This window comes from Varroa destructor, unplaced genomic scaffold, assembly GCF_002443255.2.
Source record: "Varroa destructor unplaced genomic scaffold, Vdes_3.0 BEIS01000002.1, whole genome shotgun sequence".
NCBI classification, from domain to species: domain Eukaryota; kingdom Metazoa; phylum Arthropoda; class Arachnida; order Mesostigmata; family Varroidae; genus Varroa; species Varroa destructor.
Genome location: NW_019211455.1, coordinates 25,914,197 through 25,932,107, shown reverse-complemented (window position 1 = coordinate 25,932,107; position 17,911 = coordinate 25,914,197). Strand labels below are relative to the sequence as shown.

General features: G+C 42.5%; 1 protein-coding gene across 5 annotated transcripts in view; it reads left to right on the top strand.

Annotated features, from left to right (window-relative positions):
- Nucleotides 1-17,911, top strand: part of LOC111243870 (uncharacterized) — a 174,051-nt gene that overhangs the window by 87,785 nt on the left and 68,355 nt on the right. The window lies entirely within an intron of this gene.

Below are 17,911 nucleotides of genomic sequence, written 5' to 3'. Positions count from 1 at the left end.
GTGGTGACGGCGACAATAAAAATGGCTAGTGAACTGTTTACGTGCGCTTGGAAACCTTTCTTCAGTAGGCCATAGACGCTGTCCTGCGATTCGGTTGTTCCGTTTTTGAAGGTCGCCGGACAGAGGTAAGGATTATACAGGCATGAGAAAGCAGCTCGGTGGGCCATTTAAAGCGGACTGGTCTTTTTTTGAAGGTTTGTTCTTTACAGACCGTGTCGAAATCTCTAGAGAAAACCAAACACATACGGAGGAAACCAACGGGAAGTCATGTGTCTGTCAACAAGAAGACGCTGTCGTTCACAGCTTCATCTTTTACTTAGCTGAATCCTGGCGCTGAGTTGACGCAACATGGTTCGAACGCCCGAATGCTCAAGCGGACAAATACCCAAATCTTTCAGAAAGAATCCTGATTTAATTTTTTTATGTTCTTAATGTCTATGATCGAAGCGAGCACACAGCTGAGTAGAGTGGTTCATTGTGTTGAGGTGTTTAATGGTTAATGGATTAAATTAATTCGATATGAAGGCAATTAACGAGCTTATACGATGATTCGAAGACTCACACCGCCGGTTGATTTCGTGTAAAAATTCTGATCTGGCTCCTTCATCGCTAACGAGTTGTGGATGTATACCCCAAAATTGGCAATTGCAGATGGACGAGACGCAAACAGCAATCGACGCGCTGTAAATCTTACGACGTATGGAACATCACTGACAAGTTAAGTAAGATAAATGCACTTGTATAGCTCCGAATGCGCGCGACGGCAGGTATATGGGGATTCAAATACGTTTCAAAGCGAAGCCTTTCCCATGTGGATGTATCAGTGTAGATACTTACATGACAGCCGTCTAAATCAACACATTACCACGTAAAAAGATTTGTCAGTTGTTTGTATCGGAGATACTTAAAAACGTAGTAATATAACCGGGAAACTTCTGGCCGCTAGATAGCCGTCAGTAAAAATAGAAGTTATAGCTTCCTCACTATTACTAGGTTCTCGTTTGCCATATTTAACTTAATAGCTCCCTTTATTCACACAGGTCGTTTTGTATTTGTTTAATGTGTACGAAAGTCCAGTGATACGAGTGATAATGTGAACTTGAAGAAACATTACAGGTTAACTTTCACTGCTGCTTCCGGTAACAATCGTTCCGACGTGTCTTGACCAAACGGATGCCGATCAGATGGTGGCAAAGGCGCACACAAGTATCGTCCACGAAATCCAGACATAGCCCGGCGTCCCCATGAAAGATATGACCGACAGCTAAAAAGCTTGACAAATTATCCTCCATAATGTGAGAAATATCTATAAGATTAAATTGTAGCCAACATCTATGGGCAATAATTTGTTGCTACACCTCATACATGTATCGGATATTAAGCACATGAATTTAGCAAATTTTTATGCACGAAGTTTGTACCCGTTTAGTCGCGGTCTACCGAGACAACTGATCACTCTGAAGACGACGCGAGAAAGGGAATGCACAGCCCGGTCTTTCACTGATGTAGTCGAGCACTTTTATCACCGTACGTAATGAAACGTCGTGACAAAACGTGTCGAAGGCTCTACTGATGAACGCCATCACTCTCGCAAAGGCTGCTCTTTTGGTAAAGTTACACAAAACAACATGGTCACAACCTATAACAATCAAGCGCTAGAAGGCTCTGTCTAACGATTTTATTTAATAATGTTTAGTTACATTTGCTTGTAGCCTTAATCTGATCATCCATAGATATAGATCATCATCACAGAATGGAGAAGAGAAACCGCATATGCAAAGCGCTGACTGAGATCGCTGATGATAGTAAGCCGCAAAAGTAGGACGTAAACAAGAGTTATATATACATTACTCTTTTTAGCAGAGGAGAAATATTACGTGGTATCTTATCAGATTTAATAGTTAGAGATAATATAAGAGATAACCGAATCGAATTATCGATAGAAAATCCTCGAAGCATAGCTGTCTAAGGTCGGCCGCTGGCGACTGGGAGATGTGTATCCATGGGCAGGGTAACTAGATTGCCCACTTGTGCATGACACGATAGGGTTTACGAGTCTTGTCTGAAGCTGATAATTTGTTAAATAGGTCGCTCTCGCAAAACAACAATGGTCACAACCTATGATAAACAAGAGCTAGCAGACGCTGTCAAGCTTTTTAAGGCTGAGAAATTATACTAGAAAGAATATGTTCGACCCGGAAAGCACGCGAGTAATAATAGCGCAGGACTACCAACAAAACAGTAAGATCTGTTATTGTTTGCTATATTCTGTAACGGTATCAGGTCTGCAATAAGCTGTCGCTGAAACTGTCTCAAGCTATAGCAAAGTCTTGGACATTGCACATATTGCAAAGAAGTGCATGGAGATTCAAATTGAGGGCAAATGGCTTACCTCTAACTAATTCGTTTTTTTTTTTTTTTTTTTTGTCTAATCTCAGTATCATCGACGAGCTCCTTCTAAGTGATACACAATTACAGTTAAGTGTTCTGTTGGTTCTATCTAATTTAAGTGTCTTTCATAGGTGGAACGGTAATAAATGCGGCTGCGTAAAATCAAAATTACAAGACCTAACAACTTTATACGATCAATTTATACTAACATGTGGTTGTTTTTATTAAATAAACAACAGCATAAGCCAATCACAAACAATAGCTATAAAAAATAGAGCTCGTACAGATCGTTCCGCACCGCTCTTTATCGACATGTCTTAGAGTGACGACTACTTCGACCTACAATTGTCAGTTCGATCGACCAGCGTAGCAATCATTTCTGATATCAACACAACAAAATCAAGCTTAATTTAATACTAACTGTACGTCGCCAATGACGACACGCCGGAGACGCAGGTCGGCCAGTCATTGCCGGTCCACTGTCATCTACAGCCTTATCCAGCAAGTGCTATACATTACTGCGTCACAGACACGCGCAATTTGTAGCTGCAGCGTGAGCGGATGTTAGGACGATCGTGCAAAAGGCTGGTAAAGATAGGTAATAGGAAACGATACTCGTTTGGTTTCATGCTTGGCTGTAGTTACCACCATAGGGCACAGAAGCTGTGGCTGTAATAGTTCGGCCGCACTGGTTTTTTTGCTTTTATTAAATAACCTCCCTGGCCTCCCCCCTCGATCTTTACGGGATTCGTATTGAACGCGTTACCCATTTTTCTAGAGCGTCCTAGCAGTAAAAAGCTTTACTATATCCATATTCGAAGATCCGTCGGAGGGGTATCACAAAATATCCCTCTTACCATCATTGCAGCCACTTTGGTTGTCACCGCCGCTGCCATCGGCGTTGCCTCTTTCCTTTCAGCGTTACTGTCGTCGTACAGAGATGTAACACCATGTATTGCCGATTCGTTCGCCTGTGTTTGTAGATCCGGACTTATGAAGTGGCCATCATCACCATCAGCATGTTTTGCCCTCCTGTTGTTGTTGTCGCTTCTGTTAGCGTCACCCAAGCCGATACACTCGCTCCATCGTGTCACTAGTACTAGCAATAATATTACGACAGGTATGCAAAAGGCTGCAATTCAAGTACAAGATATGCACTACCCAATCCTACGTACCTATGGGCCTTCCATGGCGACCAAGCTATATTCAACGAGGCTCATACTGACGAAGACGTCACATATTGGCACTCCTTGAGCGGGTGCGTATCCAACTGCTCAGATCCAACCAATCAAATCAGGTAGCACTAATTACAATAGCAATAACTGTGGCCCAAAGTAAGCAAGGCAAAACTAGAGTTGCAAAAAAATGTCGACAACTGCAATACTCTGGCTAAGGATGCTAGCGACATCTATAGCGACAGCGGATTCTGCCATTTTCCCTCGAGAATTTTTTCTATTTCGAGCTTGATTCTTGTCTGGATTAGATAGTACAAAAGCACGTATTTCTTGTAGCGCTTTCAGTATTATCTATAGCGCGACAAATCCACAGGTCCTATAAGATTATCTGTTCGTTAGGTCTCGCTCAGATGTAGGATTGAGACCACTTTATGTGGGTTGGTAACAGCCAATTGGTCTCGTGTGGCTAGGATTACTACCGTAATTTTTTGTCAAAGCCCAACAGTACGAAAGTATTTCGTTAGCCATAATACGATGGACGTCCACACTCCAGTTATCGTCCCCTTTCGGAAAATCCATTGTACTTTCTAAACGAAACTATATGCTACTCTTGTTCGTTCTGTCCTACTCTACACAGTATATCGAAGATTGAAGATACGCTAAATTCAACTGCCTTCAATGCGGAATCGGACATTCAATAGGGGAGAAAGGCTATCTATCTCAGATTTATCTTCATTACATACACTGGGGCATCATTGTCGAGAATGATTCCTTGTCAAAAGCACAACGAACGACCAATTAACGCGCAATTGTTTGTGGTAATATTTAACAGAAGTACAAGACGCAAAACTCAGAAGAGCCATGATACGGTACTCAACCGATCTTCGATGACGTTACCAAGTCGATTTAACTTCAATATTTAATTGTATGCTACATCGATAGCTTTTGTTTTGTCTACAACGTGTAGGAAGCTTCCGTCAAATGGTGCTAATACGTGAAAATGTACGTTCTAGATTCAAAAAATCTCTCAGTAGTCTTTCTTATATCGTCTATGAGCCTTGTGTTATTCGAATGCTTATACGTGACTGCTGTGTGTTCTATTGATGATGCATAGTCCGGAAACTTTCTTATCCGGACCATTATATCAGTTTCTGGCTCATGCTGTTGATAACCTCACCGAGTATTCGTGTCCAGGAACAATACCAGAGGCCCTTGTCCGCTAAAAGTTACCCTTTACTCTTTCTTTTTTCTTACTTTTTCTTGTCTCTGCTGTCTTGTTTGAAACTAGTCGTGCTCATTAATGCAGGGAAAAAGTTCGATATCTTGTTTTCTCCCTCTTGGGTCGCTTTACGTTTTGTCAACCCGACCATCATTTTAGTTTCGCAATTATTATAACTGTTGAACAGATCACAAAAATACTAAAAAAATATCGATGCGGGTACGTATAGCAATTCTGATCTTTATTTATCCGAATCAGTAATATGAACGGAGCAAACATAAATCTTTGCTAAGTGTCTCTTGATCGAAATTCAGCAGGATCCATAGGCGGCCCATTCGCGCTTACCATAAGCGAGCGAATAGCTAAACCTACGAGCAGAGTGAGTGCGTTCGCTGCTGCTCTGATTGAAAAATTTTTTCCCTTCTTCAAGGAATACCCATTACACAAACAGAGATTACCAATTTTATTAATTTTTAGCATGCGGCAAAACATTCCGATTTTCATCATAATATGACAGTTATATTATATGTGATTCTAGCCTTGCTTGCCTTAATGTAAAATCAGTTAATCGACCACTGCGGCAGTCGGCCAAAGATATCCAACAAGGCGATTTCCATGGGTTCTTTGCTCCTACCGACAAGACCCGGTTCCAGCTTCTGCTGCTTCTGCTGGCAACGTTATCAGATACTTGAAAGCTGTGATCCTTTTATAATGCGCTGCTGTTATTCGTTCGCTGCGGGTCGAGTAAATCGATAGATTTCAGTAGTGTTCGGCGAGGTTACGTTCGAGACCCGAACTCCATGGAACCGCTGCCAAAACGAACTGTAGAAAGGACTAGCTCCAGGTGGACGAACGGAAAGGTGGGATTGCGGGCGCGGATCCATTTTGTTCAAGCTCGAAAAATGAAGACAAGACAGAAGAGTCCAGAGTCATCTATTCTTCTGGAAACACGAGTAGCGAGGGCGGACTGATAGCAGCACTTATATACCTAATCAAGGAATAGTAATTGCACTTCGGAATGTGGAACACCACGGACATCTGCTATGTTTGTGGGCGTCTGTATGTTCATGACGGTATTTACCGGTTTGAGTGTATCTGCTTGCATTGCAAGTACAAAGGAACAGACGATCTTTTTGTGTGCTGTTGTTGCTAAACACGATTGGTTACCGAAGTTCGTGTTACATCCCCGAAGATGATGAGGCATTGTTGTTGTTGTTTTAGGTTTGTGTTATTCTTATAGGTACTGCCATGCCACCCATGCGCTAGCAGCGTTGACAGGTCTCAGAGCCAACAACAACAGTCGTAGCTATTACCAAGTTAGTTCATTGATTGCGGAAAGAATGAAAGCTTATCTTGACGCCGCGGATATGCGACCCTTTCAAGATTATCGATGATACTGCCGTCAGTCATCAGATAGCGGCTCAACAATGAGGGGCAAAAGAGAAATACGAGGGGGCAGCGCTGATATACGTACGTGCCTCTCGCAAACGAAGGCACGAGATCAGTTACTTGTAGAGCATATGAGCAATGTAAAGTCAGTTTTTACGGTACGATTGTGTGTGTATGTACGACGTTCAGTCCTCGAAAAGAAATTAAATCAAACTACATCAAGTGACAAAAGGAGCTGACGGTGACAACAGGTGTCAACCCATCCGCGGTTCAAATCACGGCGCTCATGTGCGAGTCGGATTTTCGTTACCCAGATACTGCTACCGAACGAACCCCACTGGGTTTGTACGTATTCTTCCATTTAGGGAAGTGGTAACAATATTGTCTTTGTGCCGACAGCACCAACAGACAGTATGTCCCAGAAAAAAATCGTAGTGCGCCAGTGATTGCCTATGTTAGTGCTTATACGCAAGGATGCCTGCCATTGCTCCGGGATATACCGAAACATTTTAGCGTTAGCGACTAGTCGACAATCGACAGAATTTTAAATGTCATAGCATCTTTCAAGCATCATAGAAGGTGTCCGAATAGAGTAATATGAGCAGTTAGGCCAAAGACGACCCTGAATGTCCGCGATTCGGGTGGGACAGGATTTTAAACGTACGAAGGCGTTCATCCAAGGTCCGCACTATTACAATTGTACTCTAAAAACGCGCTATGATAAAGGCATCAGTGAAGATGGCTTCGTACCGATAAAAATGAAATACGTCACAATATTTCAACGGGTGATTTAGTGAACGAGTGCCGGACTGCCGGACTTTCTACTGGTGACGTTTGTAGATCTTCACAGAAGCTCAAGTACTGAAACAAGTGGATTCATGTGCAAGAAAGGAATACACCTACGGTCGATTCTCCTTAGCATCAATACGGTCTGTCGCACCTCAGTATTATTTCATTTATTTCAACAGTGTAAACAGTCAAGTCACACATTGGAAGCAGAAAAAATAAATCAAATAAAGAGAATATATTTGACAGAGGTTCAGAGCTCAGACAGTCAACGCAAGTTTATGAAAGAAGAGTGAGAAGCCTCTTCTGCCACCTCTTGTATTTTGCCCCATATTCTTAATATGTTTACTGTATTGAGTCTTGCTTGAATAAATAAAAAAAGTTCGAAATCTATATATTATTACAAAAGCGAAGATTCAGCTTGAACTTCCCATTAGCCTAGATCTTTTATGTTGTCTGTTTCAACCGTAAGAACCGCTGGCCGTTGCGTCCGTTCAATGGCCGAACTTTCAGTAATGCCTTGAAGTTTTGCATTTTAACGATAGCACCCATAACACTCAGATCTTAAATGACGAAGATGACGACATTGAGATAGGTAATTCAGAGAGAGATAATTCAGATAGGATCATCGACGTTGATCATTACAGGTTCTGCCGTCGGTGGCACAACAATGCTGCCTATGGCGTAAATCGTCATCCCTTGAACAGAACCCTATCGCCATTTGTACTCCGACTTGCGTTCCATTTCGTCGTGGTGATGTCTAGCCTTTAGTCAAGCGCTCGCTATAGTATCGCAGTACTTTTGTCGCTGCCGATGTTACCTCGTTGTTCTTGAGATCTCCGCAGCTTCTGCAGCTAAAATTGCTGTTGATTCAGAACATTTCGGGTCACCCGCACTATGACAACTTTCAGGTGATGGGCAACCGACAAAAAAAGGTCGCGGACCCTCTCACTTAATTCTGTTATAACACTCTTTGGTCGTCCCTTATTGTTCAACAGGCTAGATTTTGGAGACGATTCCAATGGCCGAACACCCTAAAAAGTATCTCGTCCGAAACGCGTTTGGACGCTTTTCGTTCGCTGAATTTTTTGTGCTCGTCAATTGGTACCTATATTTTATGTGAAGTTTATCTCAAGAGTGAACTCAGTTTTCTCTCTCGGTAATAGAGAGGAGTAACAGATGTCAACAGAGCGGATCAGTTCGGATCAAATCGGACTGAAACAGGAGCACCTGGCGACAGATTTATCGAGCGGGTGTCCGTCGGTGATAACTTTCCTCATTGAAGCATAAGTGATAACAATGAATTCACTACGGAATGTCTTCCTTCTACAGTATGACGTTTCTGTAAGCGCACGGGTACAAGCCGTTGTACAACAGATAATCTGCGCCGAAGTAGAATGAACTGCTCAAATCTTGGTTGTCATCGTTGTTTGCTTATATCTGCACCAAAAAAATACGACTTAAAAAAAGATGTGGACGTGGAAATACTGCAATGGGAAAGAATTTGAATATATTCTATGGTGTTGACTAGCAAGAAAAACAATCTCAGTAAAAGGTACATTAAAGATATGACGGTGCCGTAACTAAATATATGTTTTAAATGTCGTTCACGTCTCATAGACAAGCATTAAAATACGTAGTTCTGCTATTTAAAATCCGCTATTTATAGTTTGCGCAATTTTTCCAAGTTATACAATTATTCTCGTTAGCTGTCTCTATTCGACATCAGGTGTCAAGTATTTTTCTCTATACGTATAGTTATATAATTTAAACCTGAAATAGCAATTCTGCATATTACCTGTTTGGGTTCTATCGGGTTATGGTCTTTCTTTTTGACAAAGTTAGGCCTCGATGGCCTCTTCGTCAACTACTATAGACGCTTGTGTTTTGTCTATTATCACAGCATCAACCGTGAACTTGGGACAGGAAGTGTGTATCGTCTTGCCTGTGCCCTAAACTCAAACGCAAACATCACAAGTATTGTCATAAGCTCTTCGCTGACATTTTCAAATCTCCGTCTGTAAGGCGGACAGGGAACAACCTTGTGGGTCGCAGCAGGCAGACTCCTGTTGAACGCCGACGCTAAAGTTAGCCGAGGATAAACGGTTGGTCAAGACCACCTGTAAGCAAGAACAACGCACAATATACACGACGGCAGCATTCGTCGAACTTCTTCCCTCTTTGTCATCCGAAAAATACTTTGAAACCACGTATGAAGAAATCAATAGATGTTGTCATATCGAGACACTGTTCGCTATACTGGCCTTACGTTGAAAGGGCCTATCTCGTCTTTCCGTTCACATTCTTCCGGTAAAAGGTACATAAAAAATACTTAGGTGGGCCGCCCAGAAACCGCTGCCCATCTCGGTTCATTGTAGGGCCTACGAATTTTGTTGTACCCTCGTTTTATCCTGGTCGTAGGAGTTGGTGCGATAGGTATTTTTTCGGCTATTGTCTGCGCCCATCATAGAAACGGACATTACGCGTGTAGGCTGTGGCCATTCTCGTGTTATTATTGACTGCTGTTCCGGATAAGTGAATAGTGGCGAAGGAGGAACAGGTTGAGCTTTATCGAGGGGCGATCGTAATGCATAGGGGAACATTGAACATTTTGTGTCTCTTTCTGTTTCGAAGAAAGGCGATGGAAAAACGAAAAGAAAACGAACTAAAATCTTAATGAGGGTCATGATAATAAGAATCGTCGTCGCTATAGAAAAGCGAACGAACGACAAAACAAGACGGTGGAACATGTTTTATTCAGGAAATCTCTTCCGATAGCCGATTTTCTAGCTAAACGATGTGTAGTAACGCGTGTAGATATTTCGTGTGGAGTTTATCGGATTTCTCAGCAATCGGAGCTACAGAGCCCACAAAAGTTAAATAGGTAGCGTAACAGATCGAAATAATTCGCTAATAGAAATAATTGGTGCACTAATGTGCAATGCTTTTATGGATAAATTCCAAAACCCGAAAATAAACGTTCTGAGCCTTTCCTCGTTCCTTCAGTCTCACCTAATCCCCTCTGTGGTTCCCCACGGAGAGAGCCATACATAAATGAAATTTGATTTACGTTTTCACAGCAACAAATAAGTATTTTAAATGCGATAACAAGATGTTAACAAGGAAAACACGACTATTCTCTGTTAGTTTAAAGATAACTTTACTGGGGTGACGGGCAGCTACCGGCTAACTTTCCTTGATTAAAGTAGAACTGACACACAACTTCAATAAGTATACGTTAATCTAACAGTTGGGTATACTCATCTTCCTCACCGTATCTATGATCATTGGCCAGCTGGAGATTGAGCAATGTTTGTGCGTTGCAATGTAACCATGTTGCTATACAGCAAGCGTGTATTGCTACCCGCTTGCACAGTCTTTATACTATATATTCAATAAGGAATCTACACGGTTGTCCTATTGAGCATATCGCTATCGGATAGTGCCGAAGCCATAGTTTTTTTTAGGTCATCCAATCCTTGACACAGCCGGTACATGGCTCCTACTGCATAAACGAGACTTCTTCATACTTACTTCTAGATCGATGCAGCCTAATTGTGACCATCTGCGTTCGTCAGTAAGGGAAGTCAGTTGTTTAACGTTTAAATAAGTGTGATCAGAATGCTATCGACAGGCAAGGACGTTTGTGTGGCGCTTTGATAGATTGTTCCACTGGGTCGTTGTTGTTGAAATCATTCAGGTGGCCAGGACCCAGTATTGTTGAAACTAAAGCTACTACAAAGAGCGCGTTCCAGGTGACCCGTCTGCACGTCTAGTAGGTACGGTTTGAAGTTAAAGATGAACTTTGGTCGAAGATCCTCGACACCACGCCCTGAAGCCATTCCATAAGCGAACAGTGACCACGAATGGCAGACTTTGTTTCAGACGTCCAAAAAGTACAATGCCACAGATATCCGTTCACATGCTTGTTTTGCATCAGTGGAGGGTGGGGTAAGCATTGCAAAACACTCTTGAGAAAACCTTTTGCTTGGGTCACGTCTCTGGACCCAACTCCTGCAAGAGTTGTCGTCTACACTTGAATTGAATGAACAAACGTAACTGTTGCAACAACGGCAGGAGGCCTAATATAGAAGGGGTGGTATCGATTGTAAAATATTTGATTGTTGGGACAACACCTTGATGTTTTACTTTGCAAGGGAAAGAATCCCTATATATATATATATGCGACTGTATTCACGAAAGGGATTTATATTTTTGTTTTCTCAATTCAAATCTTGGGCTCTGGAGTAACTTCCTATTTGGCTTGCATAATAATTCAGCTATAGTAATACAGGCAGACGTAAACTAGTGACTAAGCAAATGGCAATAAGGTCACTTGATGCATTCACTTGTGCTTTACTGTGTCAGCGTAAAGGGGTGATTGGAATAAATATATCATTATTGTTTTGTAAAATATAAGTAATTGTGTTAAAAAAAAATAACAGATTATATCCCACTGAATACATTTGAAATCAACCTTTTGAAAATAAATAAATTAGAAGTGAAGCAAGATCGAGCCTTAGCTCATCTCTTTTCAGATTTTCAGGTTCGACGTGGACTTTTAGGTTGTTTTTTTTTTTATATAAACACAGCATGGTTTCCATTTTGTTATTATTGTTGTGATGTTCCAGGCTTTTTGCCCGGTTAAAAAATGAGAATCGTTTTGCTACGGTTACACAGCATAACTACACTTGGGCTATGTAGCCTATCGTAGAACCTGCGCCTTAAAGGTCTGAGTAGCAAGTAGCGGTGCAAAGACAGCTTCAAATGCAGTTTTTCACACCCGCACGAAAATTAAAAGGAGTTCTATTTGTTTGGTACTATGTTATATGAAAGCACTTGCTACCATTCGGTCCGACTAAAATGTCACTCATAGGATATATGCATAAATTCGATAAGCATGATATGACCAAAATTCGTTTTCGCTTGGGCCCACCTTCGCTCGTTCCGAAATACTAACTGATCCGCCAGACATCCATTACAAAAAAAGATGTTCTGGTCTAGTGTGCACCCCCAGTGCAGTATGTTCCTCTGCTCACGGACTTAGTAGGCACCTTATTGTAATGGAAGGATGGATTTGTTCGGCTATCCATCACGCTCTCTCAAACCATCATCAGAGGTGTCGGCACCTGCAGGTCGACCGACCTTATCTTTGAATGTGCACAGTCTCGATTTGTTGGCGTCGCCTAGGTGGTCGCGTGCGCCCGAGTCATTCATTCTTCTTTGGCATTGTGCGGGGGCTTCATGTTCTTGTCGTAACGTGTGAAATAAAGGTGACTACTTAATTTGCCCTTTGCTTTATCGTCACAACCATCTACATCAGCAGTATGAGTATCTTCGTATGGACATAAACGCAGGTGAGAAGAGACAAAAGGTGTAGACATATGCAAATACGGTCCTACTGTGAAAATGTGTGACCGTGTTGAGTCGCGGTAATATATGGCGAACACACATATTATCATACAACGGCTTTGGAAGACATATTGGTTGTGTAAATATGGGATTATTTTTCATTTCCACAATTGTAAGTCTGTACACGTTAAACTATGTAGCTAACAAGAGGTATTTTAGCGTTTCAGTCGTATCCAAGGCTTGATACTTGAAAAGCTGAGCGCTTTAAGCAATAAGAAAACCTTGCTTGTCCATCCACCTCATATATATATATATATATATATATATAGACTACTAGAAAATAATCTGCAGGCATAACCCACAATTAATCCATTTGTTCTCGTGTCCATTATGTACTTAAATCCACTGAAGTAAGCACCACTGAAGTTCGTTGACATTACGTGCCTGAGACAATTGTTAAACGTTTAGTTATTCTCAGATTTACTAAAGCAATCTTATTCACAAAAGCAGACGAAATCTCAATTCCGATAATAAGCAAGGTAGGTTTTCGGTTAAAGCTAAACCCGCTGTATTTGTTACTGTAATAGTCGCGGCATGAAACCAGGTTGTATATTTTCATTTAAAGAAAAATACGGGCAGTCCTAATATAATCAGTGTAGTACGTGTACATTTTCAGGTCGACCCGCGCTGCGGAGAGATATACAGAATCTTCGTCCGAAGACAGGATACGGATAAACGGACCTGCAAACAATTTAGCAGAATAGCTGATTAGGCAACAGACAGAATGAATGCATCACATGGAACCAGCAGGGAAACATCACGTGACAATATGGATCTGTTGCAAAATTCCCTTGTCCCCTTAATAATTTCTTTCCGTACATTTGTAGCAGTTCTTCAATTCTGTTCTGTTGTATTTTTAATGTGACTGTCGTTCGAGGTCCATATCGTAATGCTGGTAAAAGAGTATACGTGTAGATGAAAATATCCCAGATCTCCGCTTGTTGTTGATGTCTTGTCATCGTCGTAAGCCGCCGTTCGTCGTAGGAACCCACCTTTAACCTTTAAACGAAACCCAATATCCAACTCAGCCGATCCGTTCTGCAGTCAGAAGTCGATAGCTTTTATTCTTCATTTGCTTAGAACATTTGTTTCGAAAGCTGACGTCACGCTCCAGAGAAAGCCACGCGTGGGTGTACATATTCACTTCTAGAATCGTCGCTGCAGCATCTCTCGTCGCTTTTATTACTTTTCTGTGTGACTGTTGCCGACAGTAGCAGCGGCCTGACGGTGTTACTACGTCTTGTGCTGTTCTATTGTGCCTATTTGTCGCACGCTTTAGTACATACAACACTTACAAAAAAAAAAAAGCGCCCCCACAAATCTGCATAGACACCACAATTCATTTTCTACTTTTCTCTCTGTTCCAGCGTCATAGTTCGTAGCACTGGTATTACTTGAAAGAAGTCATGAAACGACATTGTCGCTTGTCGTGTCTTCGACCTCTCTCACATAGCATACGTAAACAAATACGATCAAACAGATATACCTAGCATGCACGCAAATGCACTGCGTACAATGATCCTTCGATCGGTCGGCCTCAGAAAGTTCAGGAGGGCAATTAGGGGGTATAGTTCTAGTTCGGCGCAGGCCGCAGCCACTTTGTACCACCGTGAAACCGACAGGCGACCTTCGACGCCGACGACCTCTATGGCAGAATGACAATTGTTTTTTTCGTTGAATCGCCACATTACTAAAACGAATAAAAAAAGACAGGCTAGTGTGACGGGGCTATTATAGGAAGCGCCGCCGCTGCTAGGCGTCCCGTCGCCTGCTTGTTTTTTGGGCCCTTTTCTATTGTTTTTGAATGTCGCGCCCTGATCCTGCTTATAAAGCGTGAGGAGTCGGTGTCTTTCGATCGCTGCCAGTGTAGCTGGCCAGTAATGGCGCCAGTATCGTAGAGACACTCGCGCCAACACCATCACCACAGCGTAGCTATTCACAGATATTAAACCTGGCGTTAGCTCTTTTGGCCGTTATTGTACATCTAGGCGCTGGTCGAGCCAGGTCGGTTGTTGGCTCAACCGGTTCCTCAGCGATGACGGAAGAGTAGCGCGCCGTCGATTCCATCGAACTTGTAGGACCGAGTTTACGGGTCAGATGGCAACGGAAGCGGAGGTTATCTCTTGGCTGAATCTTTGTATGAACCCAATCAGGCATGCGAATGTGCCTCTCTGGGACGTCAAGCCAAATAGGTTACTGCCGCGACGGTTGCTGCTGTAACAGTCGCTCGTAGTGGCACTGCAGTATCTGGACACATTGTTTTAATTCGTATTGTAACACTGTTGCGGATCAATGAACTCTCGCAAAAGGTCCAAGGATGTGTGACGTGTTAATGTGAGAATGCCTGTAGACATCCTTAGGGGGTAGCTAGTACTATTACCGTTACCTAAGGCAAGTTCTGTAATGATATAGTGAATATCACAGACAGAAACCATACAATTCTATCTACATATAAAGCTGAGTTAATTTATCTAAATGTTTCGAATTCTATGTACGGCATTCCATTTCCAGCACTCCCTGATTCGAACCCAGACCATTACACGTCTCTAAAGGCAAATAAACCGCTCACTAAGCTATCATCAAGACGAGCGAACACGTCTAATAGCTCGCCTGTGCAACTCTAAGACTTGCCCTATGTAATGTGGCTTCAAGTTATGTTAGATTTAATAGTAATTCATTGCGATGCACACACTTGTCCATCTCAGCCCACATGTACAGTCTGGAATTCTTTCAGACAATATTTTTACATTACCATTAGGCTACGATCACTCTGACTAGCTTCAAAATCACTTGTGCAAAGTACGAACACTTAGGGGCCGCAGGAATATTCCATAGAAAACTCGGCAAAAGTATATAGTTGCAGAAAGGTTTTCGGTTAACGAATGCAGAAAATAGTTAATCGGTCAAATTGAAGATCAATGCCCATAAGGCATCGCATCAACTTCTTAAATTATCCATATATTCGAGCGCGCTGTCAAATTTCAATTAGGTCCAAGACTAGTTAGGACATAATGGCGGAGACTGCTGATGTATTGCAAGTTTTTTTTTCTCATTTTTGATAATATCGTTTAGGTAAATCTGCGAGAACTCGGAATTATTATCGTTTCAACTTAAGACATCCGTAACTTTCGCTGCGTCTGTGCATGTGCAACATGTTGGTCGCAAGCAACAGAGCCGACCTAGAAAACAATATCTATAGCTGTCGCCACGAGATCGGAACGCTTTGTTTCTACTCTCGGAAGCTATCGCTGGTCTCAGAGATAGCTTGATCTTTTCTCATTATTTCTGAATTATTCTGTCTGCTTTTGTTCGGAGCGATCGGGGGTGATAATCAAAAATAGAAACCTTACATTTTCAAAGCCAACTGTTTAGCACTAATCTTCAACGTATAGATGCTGTTGCACATCGTAACAGCAGCAATAGATCCGAAAGCCTTCAATTGTTCCATTCGTTGAAGAGCCTTTGGCCTGTTTGGTCTCCACATGACGCTCGACAAAATTAGCAGAACGCGAAATTACGGGTGGAGGGTGGTAAACGTCACATACGTCACAATGCCAAGACGCTGAGAAGAGAAACCAGATCATATACAATATGCTAACACAGTTAATCATATCTGATGACGAGCGGTTGGTTGACGATGCGTCCCGCTACTACTTCTACTCCGATATGTCTGGTGATGACAAAAACAAAATACCTAATAGCGCCTGTTCATCCATGCAATTTCAGGTCAGGATCGGTGTCCTGTATAATAGAATTGTTGGCCAGTATCTTGTTTTTCGTGCTTCGCTTTGGTCAGTTAATCTAGGCATCATCAGTCCCTTTACCGAACAGCGGCCCTTTACGTCCCACCGTTGGGTCACAGCGGCGTACGATATGAGCACACTGCTACAGCTGCTTATCTAAGACTAGTGCTCTTCAATTATTGACACAGGCATAAATAGATGCGTGGCATGTAGTACAAAAGTAGACCCTCCAGGGAAGGATAACCGTAAATATAATTCATGTAAACAAGTGAGAACGAGCGACGGCCAGGATGCGGCCAATGCGGAACTTGCTGGGGCGCGCAAATTCAAAAAAAGTAACGCCCCACTATCGCTAGCGCGATTCAGTCCAGCAGCAGCAGTAGCGGCGGCAGATCGTACGGCATAGCCTATACGGTGCGTTGTGGCGATTTTCGTCAATGTGGGTGCTTTTACTAGAGACACCGTATAGCTTTTCCGATCGAGTTGGGTATCTAGTTATGGGCTGGTTGGCTGTAACAAGGGTAGTGGGGAATGAAAAGGATCTAGTTGGTTCAGTGGTACTCTACAATGGGTTGCGTACGTGCAGATTATTTCCGGCAGCACATCAGCACATGCCTAAATGGCTCTAGTGAGCGTTAGACGTAGAATAGTGATAATGGGTAAATGATTCCAAGAAGATGAACTGATTGTGTGTTGTACTGCGGTCACGAATTAGCAAAACAGCCAGCCAATCGATCTAGTGTACCACTCACTAGAACTCTATACAAATATCTGGTTGCTGTTGCCGCTGCACACCATCCGTTGATAAAAGGCACTACCTTCGGAGATCTAAAATGGATCGGAAGGACGAGAAGACGCGGAAAAATACGCGAACATGTACAGACATTGATCCAGATAGTAGCTGGCCATTAAAGTAGCACTTAAAGGCTACAGCTAGGATTGAATTATGATTATAAATCTTAGCTGTCACATATAAACAGAATCGTAGATAAAACTAACATGTTCTGTAAACGATCGGTAATTTTTTCTCAACGTGCTAGCAGCGGGGTTAGAGTCTGCTCTTCTAAATGCAGCTTTATGATACCGTTGATTCAGCGAGAGCTAATTTGTCACTAATTGGAGAAGACGCACACAGTGGACGTCCCTTCCCGTCATCTTTTTTTCATACAAATTCCTGATTTCAACTGACGCGCGCACGGGCTGGGCAATCGATCGCCAAGTTAACCAATTTGCGGTGATTCCTTCCAGCTGATGCCTGGTGATGTATTTACGACCCAAGTTCGGTAGAACGGCCAGAGTCCTTCATAACCGTCGCGTACCAGTTTGCAGTAGGATAGTGCTGAGCTGGTCCGACGCGTGCATGCATGCAACTGGACCGGCGTACGAGAGCTCGCTAAGCAACCCCTGCCTGCCGGTGCGTCATCGCCAAGATAATGCTAGAGATCCATTGTCTTAGTTATCGTGCTTGGAGGCCCGAAAAGCTATTCTTGAATGATGCTAGCTGCTGCATCCGAGAACAGTCTGGTCCAATTGCCGCCCGTTATTTGTAGCAATGGCGTAGGTACTGCCGGCCGGTTGCATGCGAATTAATCTCATTTAATTCAGTAATTTCAACTTCAACCAACATCGTACGGATAATTTGAGTTGACTGACTTCAACTATCGCGTGAAGTTGATTTATTGCCATGTGAAGTTCCATCGAATCTCGACTAGAGTTTTGTCCAACAACTGATTTATATTGTATGGTGCCATGACCATGATCTTATCGCTGAGTGTATGAATAAGCCGTTCTAAACG